The following is a 13,271-nucleotide window of genomic DNA, read 5'->3' on the forward strand; positions in this document are numbered from 1 at the left end:
CATATTTTATATTTCTACATTCTTAATCAAACATTTGCCCAGAAGTTCTAAATAAAGGGAGAAAAATAATCACATATGAATGAGTACATTTTTGAGTAGGCCTATATACTTAATATATACTCAATATATATATATCAACTATTCTTTTAGTTTATATATACTAAAAGAAAGTATTTTCCATGTGGTAAATATATATATAAACTATTAATTGATTGAATTTAAAGAATGTACTATGATATCGTGATATCGTTAATCGGGATATGAGATGACTTATTTCTTGGTATGAGATTTTGGTCATATCGCCCAGCCCTAATTGCTAGCATCTCTGAAATTGCCTACCCTGCCTCTAATAGACTTAAATGACCTGTTTAGTCAAAAAATAAAAAACAACACTAGAACACAAATTATACAAATTTAGGGCTGGGTATCGATACAGGTGTCCCAATTCAATTAGATTCACAAGATTTAAATTTGATTCAATTCTCGATTTGACTCAGTGGATTCAATTATTAATTTTTTTCTGGCCCCACCACAAAAAAAAAAGCAATAAATAAATAAAATAGTTATTGTTTTTGTCATTGTTGTTTTTGACCCATGTAATAAGGTTACGACACCCACAATTTTAGATACCAGTGAAATTGAACAATTCTCAATTCCAATTTCGATACCACAGCTAAAACTACTAATATAGCCTAAATTTGATTAGAATCCTACGATTATTAAAGATAAGTTAACAGTCATTAATAAAAAAGAACAAATAATTTAGGCTAACTAAGCAATAACACAAATAAATACAACAGAACAAATATAATAATCAGTGGTTTTAAGGTTTTTCAGGTAGTTCAACAGTAGTTCTCAGGTTCAGAAATTGAATAAAGTAATCAAATGTAAAATAACATTGCAAATAATCTTCACTGAAGTTACAACAATTTTATTAATTGAAGAGAAAGGAGAGATTTCTTTGTCTTTTGTAGTTTGATTAAGATTAAAAACTGCAGCAGGAATATTAGGCTGCTGTCACTTTAACACTAATGCATGAATCCAATATAATGATACACATGTTCTTTCTCTACAGTGGAGCAGAGAGAACAAGCAAGAGGGAGATTTGAAGAAAGACTGCAGAAATAGAGATGAGACAATACAACAGAGAAAAGGGTTCCAGACCGACTCAGAGCAGGGCTCTTAGGATTGGAGTGATTATTGGAGGTGGAGCAATGAAGAGAGGGGTGTGTTGATTTCAAAGATCAACATTGTCCAACAATGTTTTAGAAATACCGCTTTGAAAAACGAATGCAAAATGGAGAAGCTGCTCACTGCAGAGCACATGTGGGTAGAGCTTACCTCTTGCTCCTCCTCACTAGAGCTCCAGCAAGGAGTGAATGTAATTTTGGGCCTAATGGGTGGAGCTAGAATATCTAACCACACCATAACCCTGCCCACAACTCCACCCTCCACCCTCTTAGAAGACTAGTAAATGAGTTTAACGTCAATCAGATATTATGTTTAATGTTTGCGTAAATAAAATACAGAAAAAAAAAAGAGATTGATTCATGTTTTTTAAGAAATGATATCGAATTGACCACATTTAAAAAAAGATTTTTTTTTGGAAAATCTTCTGGGGGAAATTTTGAATGGCTCCATTTCTCCCATTATAACTTGTCAGTACCTGAAATAAGCCTTTATCACAGTCTGCATGTCATCACATCAGACTCCAATTAGAAACGTAATCGAATTTATGCCTGCATTATTGTCGATGAAAGATCGCCAATTTTGACAAGAAAATTAAACTAACTTCGTTAAACTTGACAAAGTAGCATCAATATTTCAAACAGTTCAATATTACCTCACCTTTCATTGTTACCCACTTTAATGTGCGACATTATGCGTGCGATAATGTCCCAGCGTTGCTGGTGTTTTCACAGTCCTGAGATAAATAAAGATATGCGCGCTAGATCTGCAAGTTATTGTTTTTATTGTTCATTCATATTTATTATGATTTATCTCCAATCTTGTCTAAAACAATCATATCCAGACAAAACCAGAGGATGGGACACATTTAAGATGATCAAACTAATGATTTTTGAGGAATTTGGGCTGGAAATATTCACTTATTTGAACAACTTTAATTTGTTCTAATACTTGATTGTATCATAAAGTGAAAGAAGTGCATGAAAAAATATTGCACACATTATTAATGTATAATTTTCACAGTATTTACTCAGTTAATATTTTATGAGATGTTTAACCTTGTCTAATTCTAATGCTTTTTAATGTTATGTTTGTATGAATACGAAAATTAATTTCTAGCTTTCTTTAATAAAAAGGTGATCAGACTCTGAAGTATTGCACATAGGCTACACAGTAGGCTTGTGTGCTCCACTTACTTTAAATCATGAAATATAAGCAGAAATAAAGACACTTTTTTGGTTTTTACCGTTTATTTTTGTTTTTTTTCTTTGTAAACTGTGGTTGATGCGTTTAAATAATGGGGCAAAGCTCAGTAACTAAAGGGTATTAGCTTCAATATTATTATCTATAATCAATACAATAATTGCCAGTGTAATTCGTATTTGCTGATGTTCTTCTGTTTTCCTCAATGATGGTCAATAATTAAAGCACTATTTTGATTTTAAAGTGAACGAGCAGTTTGTGACCCAGATGTGCGAAATAATAAAAAGCTAAAATGTTTGAAGAGAGAAAGTCATTTCCACGACGAAAAACTTTTATGCGCATTCAATGTAAATTAAACTATATTGCATTGAGGACATCTCCACAGTTATTAACCAAGAAAATGAGACGCATATCTTTTCTATTACTTTTGTGTGGAAGCACTTTACTCACAAAAATAAGACTGATAAATGTTAGATACAGCATTACAATGTGACGTTGAATAATAATCCATTCATTCTACAGCGCTTGCAAAACCTATACAATTGAATCAACGGTTTTTATCAACTTAAACACTTAAAATGCTTAAAAACACAAACCTTTCTTCAGTCGAATCACCTCAGACACGAAAGTGCGGCGCAAGCTTGTGACGTGTTCTTCTTCTGTGCATTTACTGGCGAGTTGTAAACCGATAAAAGGGAGCAAAGCGCCACCTAATGTGCTGGAGGATGACAAATAGGAAGATTTTTCGTTTCAAACCATCGTTTCTTTACCTGTGAATTTTACAAAGAATTTAAATAAGATATCTTAGAATTTTGGAAAATTAAGTATTGTTGCCAAATATGTTACAGGGATTGATTACACTGATTCCTAAGCCGGTTGAAGATTTATAGAGAATTTGAGGCCTAATAACTTTAATCAGTAGGCTAATATGGTTCTAAATTATTGTCACATATCTTTGCAAATCGACTAAAGTTAGTCATGTTTAAATGAAATCATAGATTGTCAATCTGGCTTCATATGTGGATGATAATTGCAATCATTCTGTTAAACAACCTTTTGGGACCACTCCTAGAGTTAATATATGTAGAGGTGTCAAAAAAGGAGATCCATTATCTCTGTTATTTCTATTGGTGATTCAAGTAATGATATTTTCATATTAAAATCAATATGTTTCAAGGTATTCAGTAGGCCAGTAATGTTATTAAAATATTTTTTAATGATTTGCTTTAAAGAAAGACTCAATAACTTGTCAGAATTATGTGGCATATATATATTCCAATAGACTATGCGCTTCTGCGTTTTTGTCTCAGCCAGATTAGTTACATCGGGTGCTGCACCACAAGCCGTTTTGCAAACTGGCGAATGAGTGAAGAATGAGGTGGAGGAAGATGGCAAATAACGCTCGCTGTTTACTACAGCTTCCCACAATTACCATGAATGACGTTACTCGTATTGTGAGGTAGTCAGCCGTCACACCCAACAGTAAAAAAGGAGAAGAGCTTCAAATTATATATTTTGAGTTACATCTGCAACTTTAAGGGTGAGTATTTCATATCATGCTAAATACAACAAGAGAATCGGTTTCTGAAAACTAATTTCTGACTAGTTCATTCCGGTCTTTGTATTATTTATCTATTTTGTTAAAAGTATATATTTTTTTACGTATATAGTTTTCTCTTATGCCTAAAGTGCTTGTTTGTGCAATGTACATACAAATTGTGGAATGTGATTGTTACTGACTATGAGTAATTTCTCAGTTTCTAGTAAGGATCAGTTCACAGGAGAGATCAGCATAAGGGCGACATGTTTCAGGTCGAGGAGGAAGTCAGAGAAACCCCAGAGAGTAGTAATTATGTTTCATATACTATATAACCGAAGCTATAGATTGTGAAATAAAACATTTCTCAATCTTAGTGTTTTTTTAGTTAGCTTAGATAGTAGCATAGCATAGGCTACAGCTATCCGAAATGATTAGAGGTAACATTTTTCTCACCATCTACGATATTTTTCGATAAAAAAACTTCGATAACAAATATGAAACAAGCATAATTCTGTTTAAGAATGAATTATGAAATGATATGCTTGTAATATATATTTTTTTCCTTATTGTGTAATAACAATTAACAATGTTGCAAAACATACCTAAAAATGCCATTTCTTTCACTTAAACTATATAAATAATCAGGATAAAAATAAAAGATTATTACATGAATTAAAGTTTGATTGATTACATTAAGAGTCACGAGAACAGCTTTAGATCAGTCATACTACTGGGGTCCTAAGCTGGGACTCATCACTTCGCTGGACTCATCTCTTCACCACACCGGAATAACGAGTAGGCCTATGTATGGTAATCCTATATACTTCATACAGTTAGGGTGATATTTTAGGACATAAAGTGGCTATAAGATTTTGGCCATATTCCCCATCTCCAAGTCATTAATTCTCTGCGTAACCTGTAAAGTCACATCCACAAACCTCTTGTGTATTGTTTGGTCACACCACAAAGTGTCACAGTGGCCTCAAAGCTTCAGCACTGCCACTCTGAGCTCGATTGCTACGTCTGAGGTAACGTACATTAGCATACAGAGGAAGCAATGTAGAAATAAATAAATGCATAAATAAATATACAATGGGGAGAACAAGTATTTGATACACTGCCGATTTTGCAGGTTTTCCCACTTACAAAGCATGTAGAAGTCTGTAATTTTTATAGGTACTCTTCAACTGTGAGTGACGGAATCTAAAACAAAAATCCAGAAAATCACATTGTATGATTTTTGTAATTAATTTGCATTTTATTGCATGACATAAGTATTTGATACATCAGAAAAGCAGAACTTAATATTTGGTACAATTATTTGTTTGCAATTACAGAGATCATGCGTTTCCTGTAGTTCTTGACCAGGTTTGCACACACTGCAGCAGGGATTTTGGCCCACTCCTCCATACAGACCTTCTCCAGATCCTTCAGGTTTCGGGGCTGTCGCTGGGCAATACATACTTTCAGCTCCCTCCAAAGATTTTCTATTGGGTTCAGGTCTGGAGACTGGCTAGGCCACTCCAGGACCTTGAGATGCTTCTTACGGAGCCACTCCTTAGTTGCCCTGGCTGTGTGTTTCGGGTCGTTGTCAAGCTGGAAGACCCAGCCACGACCCATCTTCAATGCTCTTACTGAGGGAAGAAGGTTGTTGGCCAAGATCTCACGATACATGGCCCCATCCATCCTCCCCTCAATACGGTGCAGTCGTCCTGTCCCCTTTGCAGAAAAGCATCCCCAAAGAATGATCTTTCCACCTCCATGCTTCACGGCGTAGTGTTACTAATGGTTTTCTTTCAGACTGTGGTCCCAGCGCTCTTCAGGTCATTGACCAGGTCCTGCCGTGTAGTTCTGGGCTGATCCCTCACCTTCCTCATGATCATTGATGCCCCACGAGGTGAGATCTTGCATGGTGCCCCAGACCGAGGGAGATTGACCGTCATCTTGAACTTCTTCCATTTTCTAATAATTGCGCCAACAATTGTTGCTTTCTCACCAAGCTGCTTGCCTATTGTCTTGTAGGCCATCACAGCCTTGTGCAGGTCTACAATTTTATCCCTGATGTCCTTACACAGCTCTCTGGTCTCGGCCATTGTGGAGAGGTTGGAGTCTGTTTGATTGAATGTGTGGACAGGTGTCTTTTATACAGGTAACGAGTTCAAACAGGTGCAGTTAATACAGGTAATGAGTGGAGAACAGGAGGGCTTCTTAAAGAAAAACTAACAGGTCTGTGAGAGACGGAATTCTTACTGGTTGGTAGGTGATCAAATACTTATGTCATGCAATAAAATGTACATTCATTATTTAAAAATCATACAATGTGATTTTCTGGGTTTTTGTTTTAGATTCCGTCTCTCACAGTTGAAGTGTACCTATGATAAAAATTACAGACCTCTACATGCTTTGTAAGTAGGAAAACCTGCAAAATCGGCAGTGTATCAAATACTTGTTCTCCCCACTGTATGTGGAAAAATACAATTATACATTAATAAGGAAATAAAGGGGTGTAAATACGAATTTCTTTTATTTACTTTTTTACATTTCTTCGTATTGTTATTTATGTATTTTTATATTTCTTCTTATATGTATTTATTATTATGTCAGGTTTGGCATTCCATAGATCATTGCCATGGATACATGCTGCTTACCGTAATGAATGACGTCACTCGGATAGGAGCATTTGATCGTCACTTGCTTGTATCTCCCAGTGTATTACACTTTTTTTGTTATTTGAGTCAAGTCAAGTCATCTTCATTTATATAGCGCTTTTAACAATGTAGATTGTTCCAAAGCGGCTTTACAGTGATAATACGAAATTAAAGTAACAGAGATTGTTTTGGCTTTATAGCAGCTCTAGAATAAAGTTATTGTCCAGCTAAAGTTAGTTTTGATTGATTCACTTCCGTCGCAACAATCATTAGTTATTAACTTAGGGACCGCTAACACGACACCGTTTTAACAGAAAACTCTTAAGTTCTTTCTACGCAAACTTCAAAAACGCGAACCAGTGAGAACGCCAATGGCGTGCACATTACAAGTTCAGTCTATAGGTTTGCACGTTTGAATATATGTGCGCAGGCGTGTAGTCCTTCCCTACAAACCAACCCTCATCAAACTACTTGCCTGGCCTTAAGAATTTGTATTGGTTCCGCATAGCCACGCGAACCGGAATTATCCCGACAACGCTTTATCTGTAGAAGTAAAGGGAGGGGAGGGAGGCCTTCACAGGGGAGAGACTAGTTGACACTTCAGGACTGCGCTGTCGTCGCGTCCAGGCGCAGGTCCTTCATCAGATCTGGATACAGCCTGGATCTGGCGGACTGCAGTAAACCTACAGAGAGGTTATAAACAGAAGTAAACAGAGAGACTAATATTAGTGTAGACGCCATTCTTCTTATGATGTAACAAGTACATCAGGATTTATGGGAAGTGTTCCCGGTTCCGGCTGACCTAATCTATGCAGCCTAACATTGAATTATATAAGTCTATAATGTGTTATGTGTATGCTAGGTCAAAGAGATGTGTTTTTAGTCTAGCTTTGAACTGACAGAGTGTGTCTGCTTCCCGGACAATGTTAGGAAGACTGTTCCAAAGTTTTGGTGCTAAATAGGAAAAGGATCTACCGCCAGCAGTCGATTTTGATATTCTAGGTATTATCAACTGGCCGGAATTTTGAGATCGCAATAGACGTGAAGGACTATAATGCGTTAAGAGCTCACTCAAGTACTGCGGAGCTAAACCATTTAGTGCTTTGTAAGTAATCAGCAATATTTTAAAATGTATATGATGTTTAATAGGGATCCAATGCAGTGTTGACAGAACTTGGCTAATATGGTCATACTTCCTGGTTCTAGTAAGAACTCTAGCTGCTGCGTTTTGGACCAGCTGTAATTTGTTTATTAAAGGGGTGGTTCAGAATTTTGGACATCGGACCTCATTTACAAGTTAGCCTGTGTGTTATTTATCAGTGGAGACAGTTTTCAAAATTTTTCATCCAGTCCTTCTAGTTGCATAGTTCGCCAGTGCAGTGCGAGTCAACGGTATCTGCTAGCCTGCCATTAAAAACAGTTTTACTCACTCCACAGTACACCAAAAGCAAATAAATTATAATGCCAGACTACCGATGTAAATGTCTGTTGAGAGAATAATGTTAAAAATCAAACTACCCTTTCATCGCATTGCAATAGTTATACTTTGTTCCCTGTATTTATTAGCACAGTCTACAGCAGTGGCGAAGTGATATTAAGTTACCTAGGCAACCGAGAGAGCCGGTCAGCATGACAATCACGCAAGTGTATTTACCTGCCGCTGACACTGATCACTACAGCAGAAGCAGAGTATATTTCACGAAGAAATCAACAAGACATAGGACTATGGCCACGTTTGAAAGCTATGGCAATGTTTTGGACTTTGGAGACGATGAAGGCGAGGAATGTGTGTTATTCAACGAACTGTAACTTACATGTATGAGCCGGAATACACAGACGAATAACTAATTGAGATGGATGCTAAAAGGGCAGAAATAGAAAGAATGTCTGTCTGTAGAGACAACAGCAGCTGGAGATGCCGTAGAGAACCGGGACAGAACATCGGGAGACCGGTGGTGCCAGTGCAGAAAATGTATAGCTACATATAGCTAGCTAGACGTCCCCACTGTAGTGCGCTTCTGTTCTGTGTTTACTTTTCGGCGCAGTATTAACCGGAGCAAAGTAAAATTCCGCCGCTGCTGAGAAACTAGTTCCTGTAAATGTAATGCGATCATTGAGATGCAAGAGTAGTTTGATTTCTAACATTATTCTCTCAACAGACATTTACATCGATAGTCTGGCGTTATAATTTATTTGCTTTTGGTGTACAGTGGAGTGGGTAAAACTGTTTTTAATGGCAGGCTAACAGATACCGTTGACTCGCACTAGCCTAGCACCGGCGAACTATGCAACTGGAAGGACTGGGTGAACATTTTTGAAAACTGTCTCCACTGATAAATAACAAACAAACTTGTAAATGAGGTCCGATGTCCAAAATTCAGATATATTTTCCCTACTATGGAAGTTGTTGTGAGATCTGATATCTCATCTCCTGATTAGCCTCTTTCTAACCTAAGTTATCAAGAATAGCCTTGTGCTGTCAGGTCAGTTTCTTAGGATTGAATCCCCTGCGCTTGTCTAGCATATATCAGCGTGCCTAGGAATATCATACTCCCAACGTGTCACAATACATGTATACAAGTTCTAACCTATAGAACCAAAGTCATGCTTACCTTCCAGCAGAATCTGATCCAAAGGTGTTCTTCGAAGAATAGAAGTCTTATTCCCTATTCCTATTATGCTCGGGTATGATATTTATATGGCTATCTTGTGATGAGCTGAGATATACAATAACGATACTTATCTTTATAAAATAAAATTTATTTATACAAAAGATTAAGACACTGGTTATACAATACAGTAGATTTGTAGCAAATCAACAAAAAGTTACAGGTTATAACACATCCAGCTCTATCCTATTCCAGGGCAGTCCTGCGAATGGATTCACAAAAAGCTAAATACCTATTCTATGATTTAACAGAATTAATTAACTTGTTCTCCTTGGAGTTTAACAAGTAAAAGATACCACAGAGCAATATCAAGTCAACGAGTAGAAGTGTAACTGAAGATGGGCTATATTCTCTTCAGGGCTTCAACGACATCAAGATCAAAAAGGGAAAAAAGCCCCGATTGATACAAAAGCAGTCATATATATCGGAACATTTTGGTTACATCAGTTCCTGTGCCTACGCTATGGTTTTCCCCTAAGAAGTAAACCATGTGACTAATAAATCACTTGACAATGTAAAAAACATGTGACATCCCTAAATCATGAAACAATGTGACTTTCAGTACTTCATTGTATTGACTCCTGGGAATTGTGTCCAATTTATGTTTACCCCAAGTGTGCATTCATATCACCATTCTTTCTTCCTTTCCTTCCCTTCCATCTCGGGAACCTGTGTGTGTGTGTTCTAGCGTAAAGGTCCGGAAATGGAGATGTATTAGTTAGTGCACTATAAACAGCACCTTCCCCTGCAAAGTCAATGGGGACCGAGATCTGTTTGGTTACAAACATTCTTCCAAATATCTTCCTTTGTGTTCAGCAGAACAAAGAAACTCATACAGGTTTGGAACAACTTGAGGGTGAGTAAACGATGATAGAATTTTCATTTTTGGGTGAACTATCCCTTTAACAAGAACTGGAGTAGGCCATGTCAGAAAAGAAAACGAAGACTAATATTTATAGAAAATGTACCCATTGTTTTATTATTCAGTTTGTACAAGTGATTGCAATAGGCCTGTGTGTGTGTGTGTGTGTGTGTGTGTGTGTGTGTGTGTGTGTGTGTGTGTGTGTGTGTGTGTGCTTTGAGAAATATCTTTATACTGCAAGGCTATATTTATTTAATTTTTTATTTATATATTATTTTATTGCCATTCCCTGTTTTCATACAGACGTTTAGTTTGCTAAATACATATGTGAAAAGGAAATGGTTCTTCCATAACACTGCACTTTAGATGTGTGTGTGAATTACCCACACCTGGAGTAATTTATATAGTTCTATTTTATAGCGTTTATCTGTTCAAAAAAAGATGTACTATGCAAATTGTAAAATGTTCTATTACAGAAAAGATGTAAAATAAATATTTGTGTGTGCTGCAAAGTGGTTAGAAAAAATGAAATCGGAATCGGCTAAAATCGGGATCGGCAGGTCAAACTTAATGAAAAATCGGAAATCGGCCCAGAAAATTGTAATCGGTGCATCTCTAAAAGAATGTGAGGACTTATTTTGTATGCATGCAAATTGTATAATATCCAAGGTAAACATTTCTAGTAACTATATGCAGTTAAAGGAGAAGTTCACTTTTAAAATGAAAATTCTGTCATCATTTAGTCACCCTCATGTTGTTTCAAAGCTGTAAGAATTTCTTTCTTCTGCTGAACAGAAAGGAAGATATTTAGAAGAATATCAGTAACCGGACAGTTTTTGGGTCCCAATGATTTCCATAGTATATTTTTTTCCTACTATGGAAGTCAATGGGACCCAAAAACTGTCTGGTTACTGATATTCTTCTAAATATCTTCCTTTCTGTTCAGCAGAAGAAAGAAATTCATACAGCTTTGAAACAACATGAGGGTGACTAAATGATGACAGAATTTTCATTTTAAAAGTGAACTTCTCCTTTAATTCTCATACTGTATTTTCAGAAAGTTTTGGAATATATCCTCTCCCCAAATGTGCTATTAATAAAAAACAATAATAAATAATTTAATGAGATGGTTTATATTGACCTATTAAGATGTTGCTTATATCTACCTTGTAAATATATGTTTTGCTATTTTATTAAACAGTTTTCACATATAAATCAACAACAATTACAATTTTAACAATATTTCAAGTGTAATCTTTCTTTTTTAAAAGTATGCATTTTATCATATGCATTTCAAAGTTAAGGATTCATTAGTTTGAATATTGGAACCAACACTATAATAACATCTTAGTTGATAATTCAATATACCTACAATATCCTTACTGAAAAAAAATTCTGACTAACCAACACATTTTTGAACGGCAGTGTACATTCAGTAGGTCATTATTGCAATATAAACACTGTCAGAGTGATCAACAAGGTATCTCTTCATTTACCAGTCGAAGACGGAGCAACTTTCTGCTCTTATGTTTAGTTTATGTCTCATGTGAGTATGTGCGCGAAGAGTTCCGTCTCGTGTGTGTAGAGTTTGCGTGTATACACTACGTTTGAGCAGATATCCACAAAGTATTTAACAGTAAACACGGGTCTAAACATTATAATAATCACCATATTAGAGTAAACACTCATACTAGCCTACTTTTATCATGCAGTGTTTTATTAGCGAAAAACATCCTTGTGTCGTACATTTAGCATTGAAAGGTTGCCTCTAGTTCACATTTCAACATGTTTGTCTATATATAGATAGCCTACATATACATGTACGACATAGGCTTCATGTTTTTACTCCAATCTCATTTCATAACGTACATTTTAGTCTGGCATCAGTTTAAAGCAGAACTTAAAGGGATACTCCACTTTTCGTCCCGGCAAGATAGAAATTGGAAGTTTCGTGAGAAACGAGAACGAGTGCGAAACACGAATTGCTTTACGGCAATTCGACATAAACACACACGCATGTATGATGTATTACCCACCTCAGTAGACATAGCTCCACATGACACAGTTGGCTTGCTCCAATCATAACAAATGCACACGAGCAGCGGTAGAGAGGGGGAGGAGGCCGCCACAAGTGAGTTTTTTACGACAGTGTTGTGAAATATACGCCCCACAGCTGTAGGGGGAGCTCGTGGGGAAAACATGCGACAACAAAAGGGAAAATCAGCGAAGAAGTGACTAGAGTTCGCTAGAGTTGCCGAGTTCTGCTTTAACTAGTGGCTACAATGTAAAGTTTATACAACAATAACATGCTTACTATTAGGAGTGGAAATGTCTTACCTTAAAAATCTTCTCATCTTCAAATCGCGTTCTTCTAATTCTTCTGAGGTAAATCCAAGGTAAACAGCACAGCACAAACACAGTAGAGATGCGCGGTTGGCGGTTACAGCCGCGGATAAACCGCGGATTGGGCGGATGACGTGACGAAAAAGAATATTTTAATTTAATTCGGGCGGGTGGCGGGCGGTTGAACCAATCAAATGAAAAATATTTGTATACCCAAATCAATGGATGGCGGGCGGGTGCGGTTTTGAAAATTGGTCAAAAACGTTGGTGCGGCTGGATGGCGGACGGATGATGATTTTTGTGATGCGGTTGCGGATGAAATAATAGCCCATCCGCGCATCTCTAAAACACAGTCTCGACGAAAAGCAGAGAAGTACATTACTGTAGTCTCTGATTCTTTGTTTTGAGGTAATGAGGGCGTTTACAGGCCCACGTGGACTATTTGCATGTCAATCGCTCGTGGTCACATTAGCTCGGACTAGAGAAACTGTACATGTCGTTGCTTTCATACGGATTACTTAAACAGAGAATATTTGTTTTTGATATGATTTACATCATTTAAAAATGGAGACTTCAAGCTTTGTAAAGACATATGTTTCATGTCACAGTGACAAGCATTTGCTGAATTACAGATAATTTTCTAAGCTGCGTAGGAACCCTCAACATGACAGTTTATTTTCATCATTTCTATGGCTATGGGTCACATTACCTGCCGATTTTGTTAATTCTGAATCAGAAAAACCAATAGTGAAGCTGTGGGTTTAAATTACTTCAAAAATAAAAATACATCTATGCTATAACTTTAAGTTTCTAAGCGA

At 36.6% G+C, this 13,271-nt stretch overlaps 1 protein-coding gene and 1 long non-coding RNA gene across 2 annotated transcripts in view; both read right to left on the reverse strand.

Annotated features, from left to right (window-relative positions):
- The window catches only part of LOC311289048 (uncharacterized protein), a 32,720-nt gene extending 29,672 nt beyond the window's left edge, over positions 1 to 3,048 (reverse strand). The window contains exon 1 of the mRNA XM_084406800.1: positions 2,988 to 3,048. The gene's annotated coding sequence lies outside the window, so the exon portion shown is untranslated. The remainder of the gene's footprint in view (positions 1 to 2,987) is intronic.
- Positions 1 to 13,271, reverse strand: part of LOC311289381 — a 174,932-nt gene that overhangs the window by 78,035 nt on the left and 83,626 nt on the right. The gene's annotated exons all lie outside the window — the stretch shown is intronic.

This window comes from Rutilus rutilus, assembly GCF_951802725.1.
Source record: "Rutilus rutilus genome assembly, chromosome: 4".
NCBI classification, from domain to species: Eukaryota; Metazoa; Chordata; class Actinopteri; order Cypriniformes; family Leuciscidae; genus Rutilus; species Rutilus rutilus.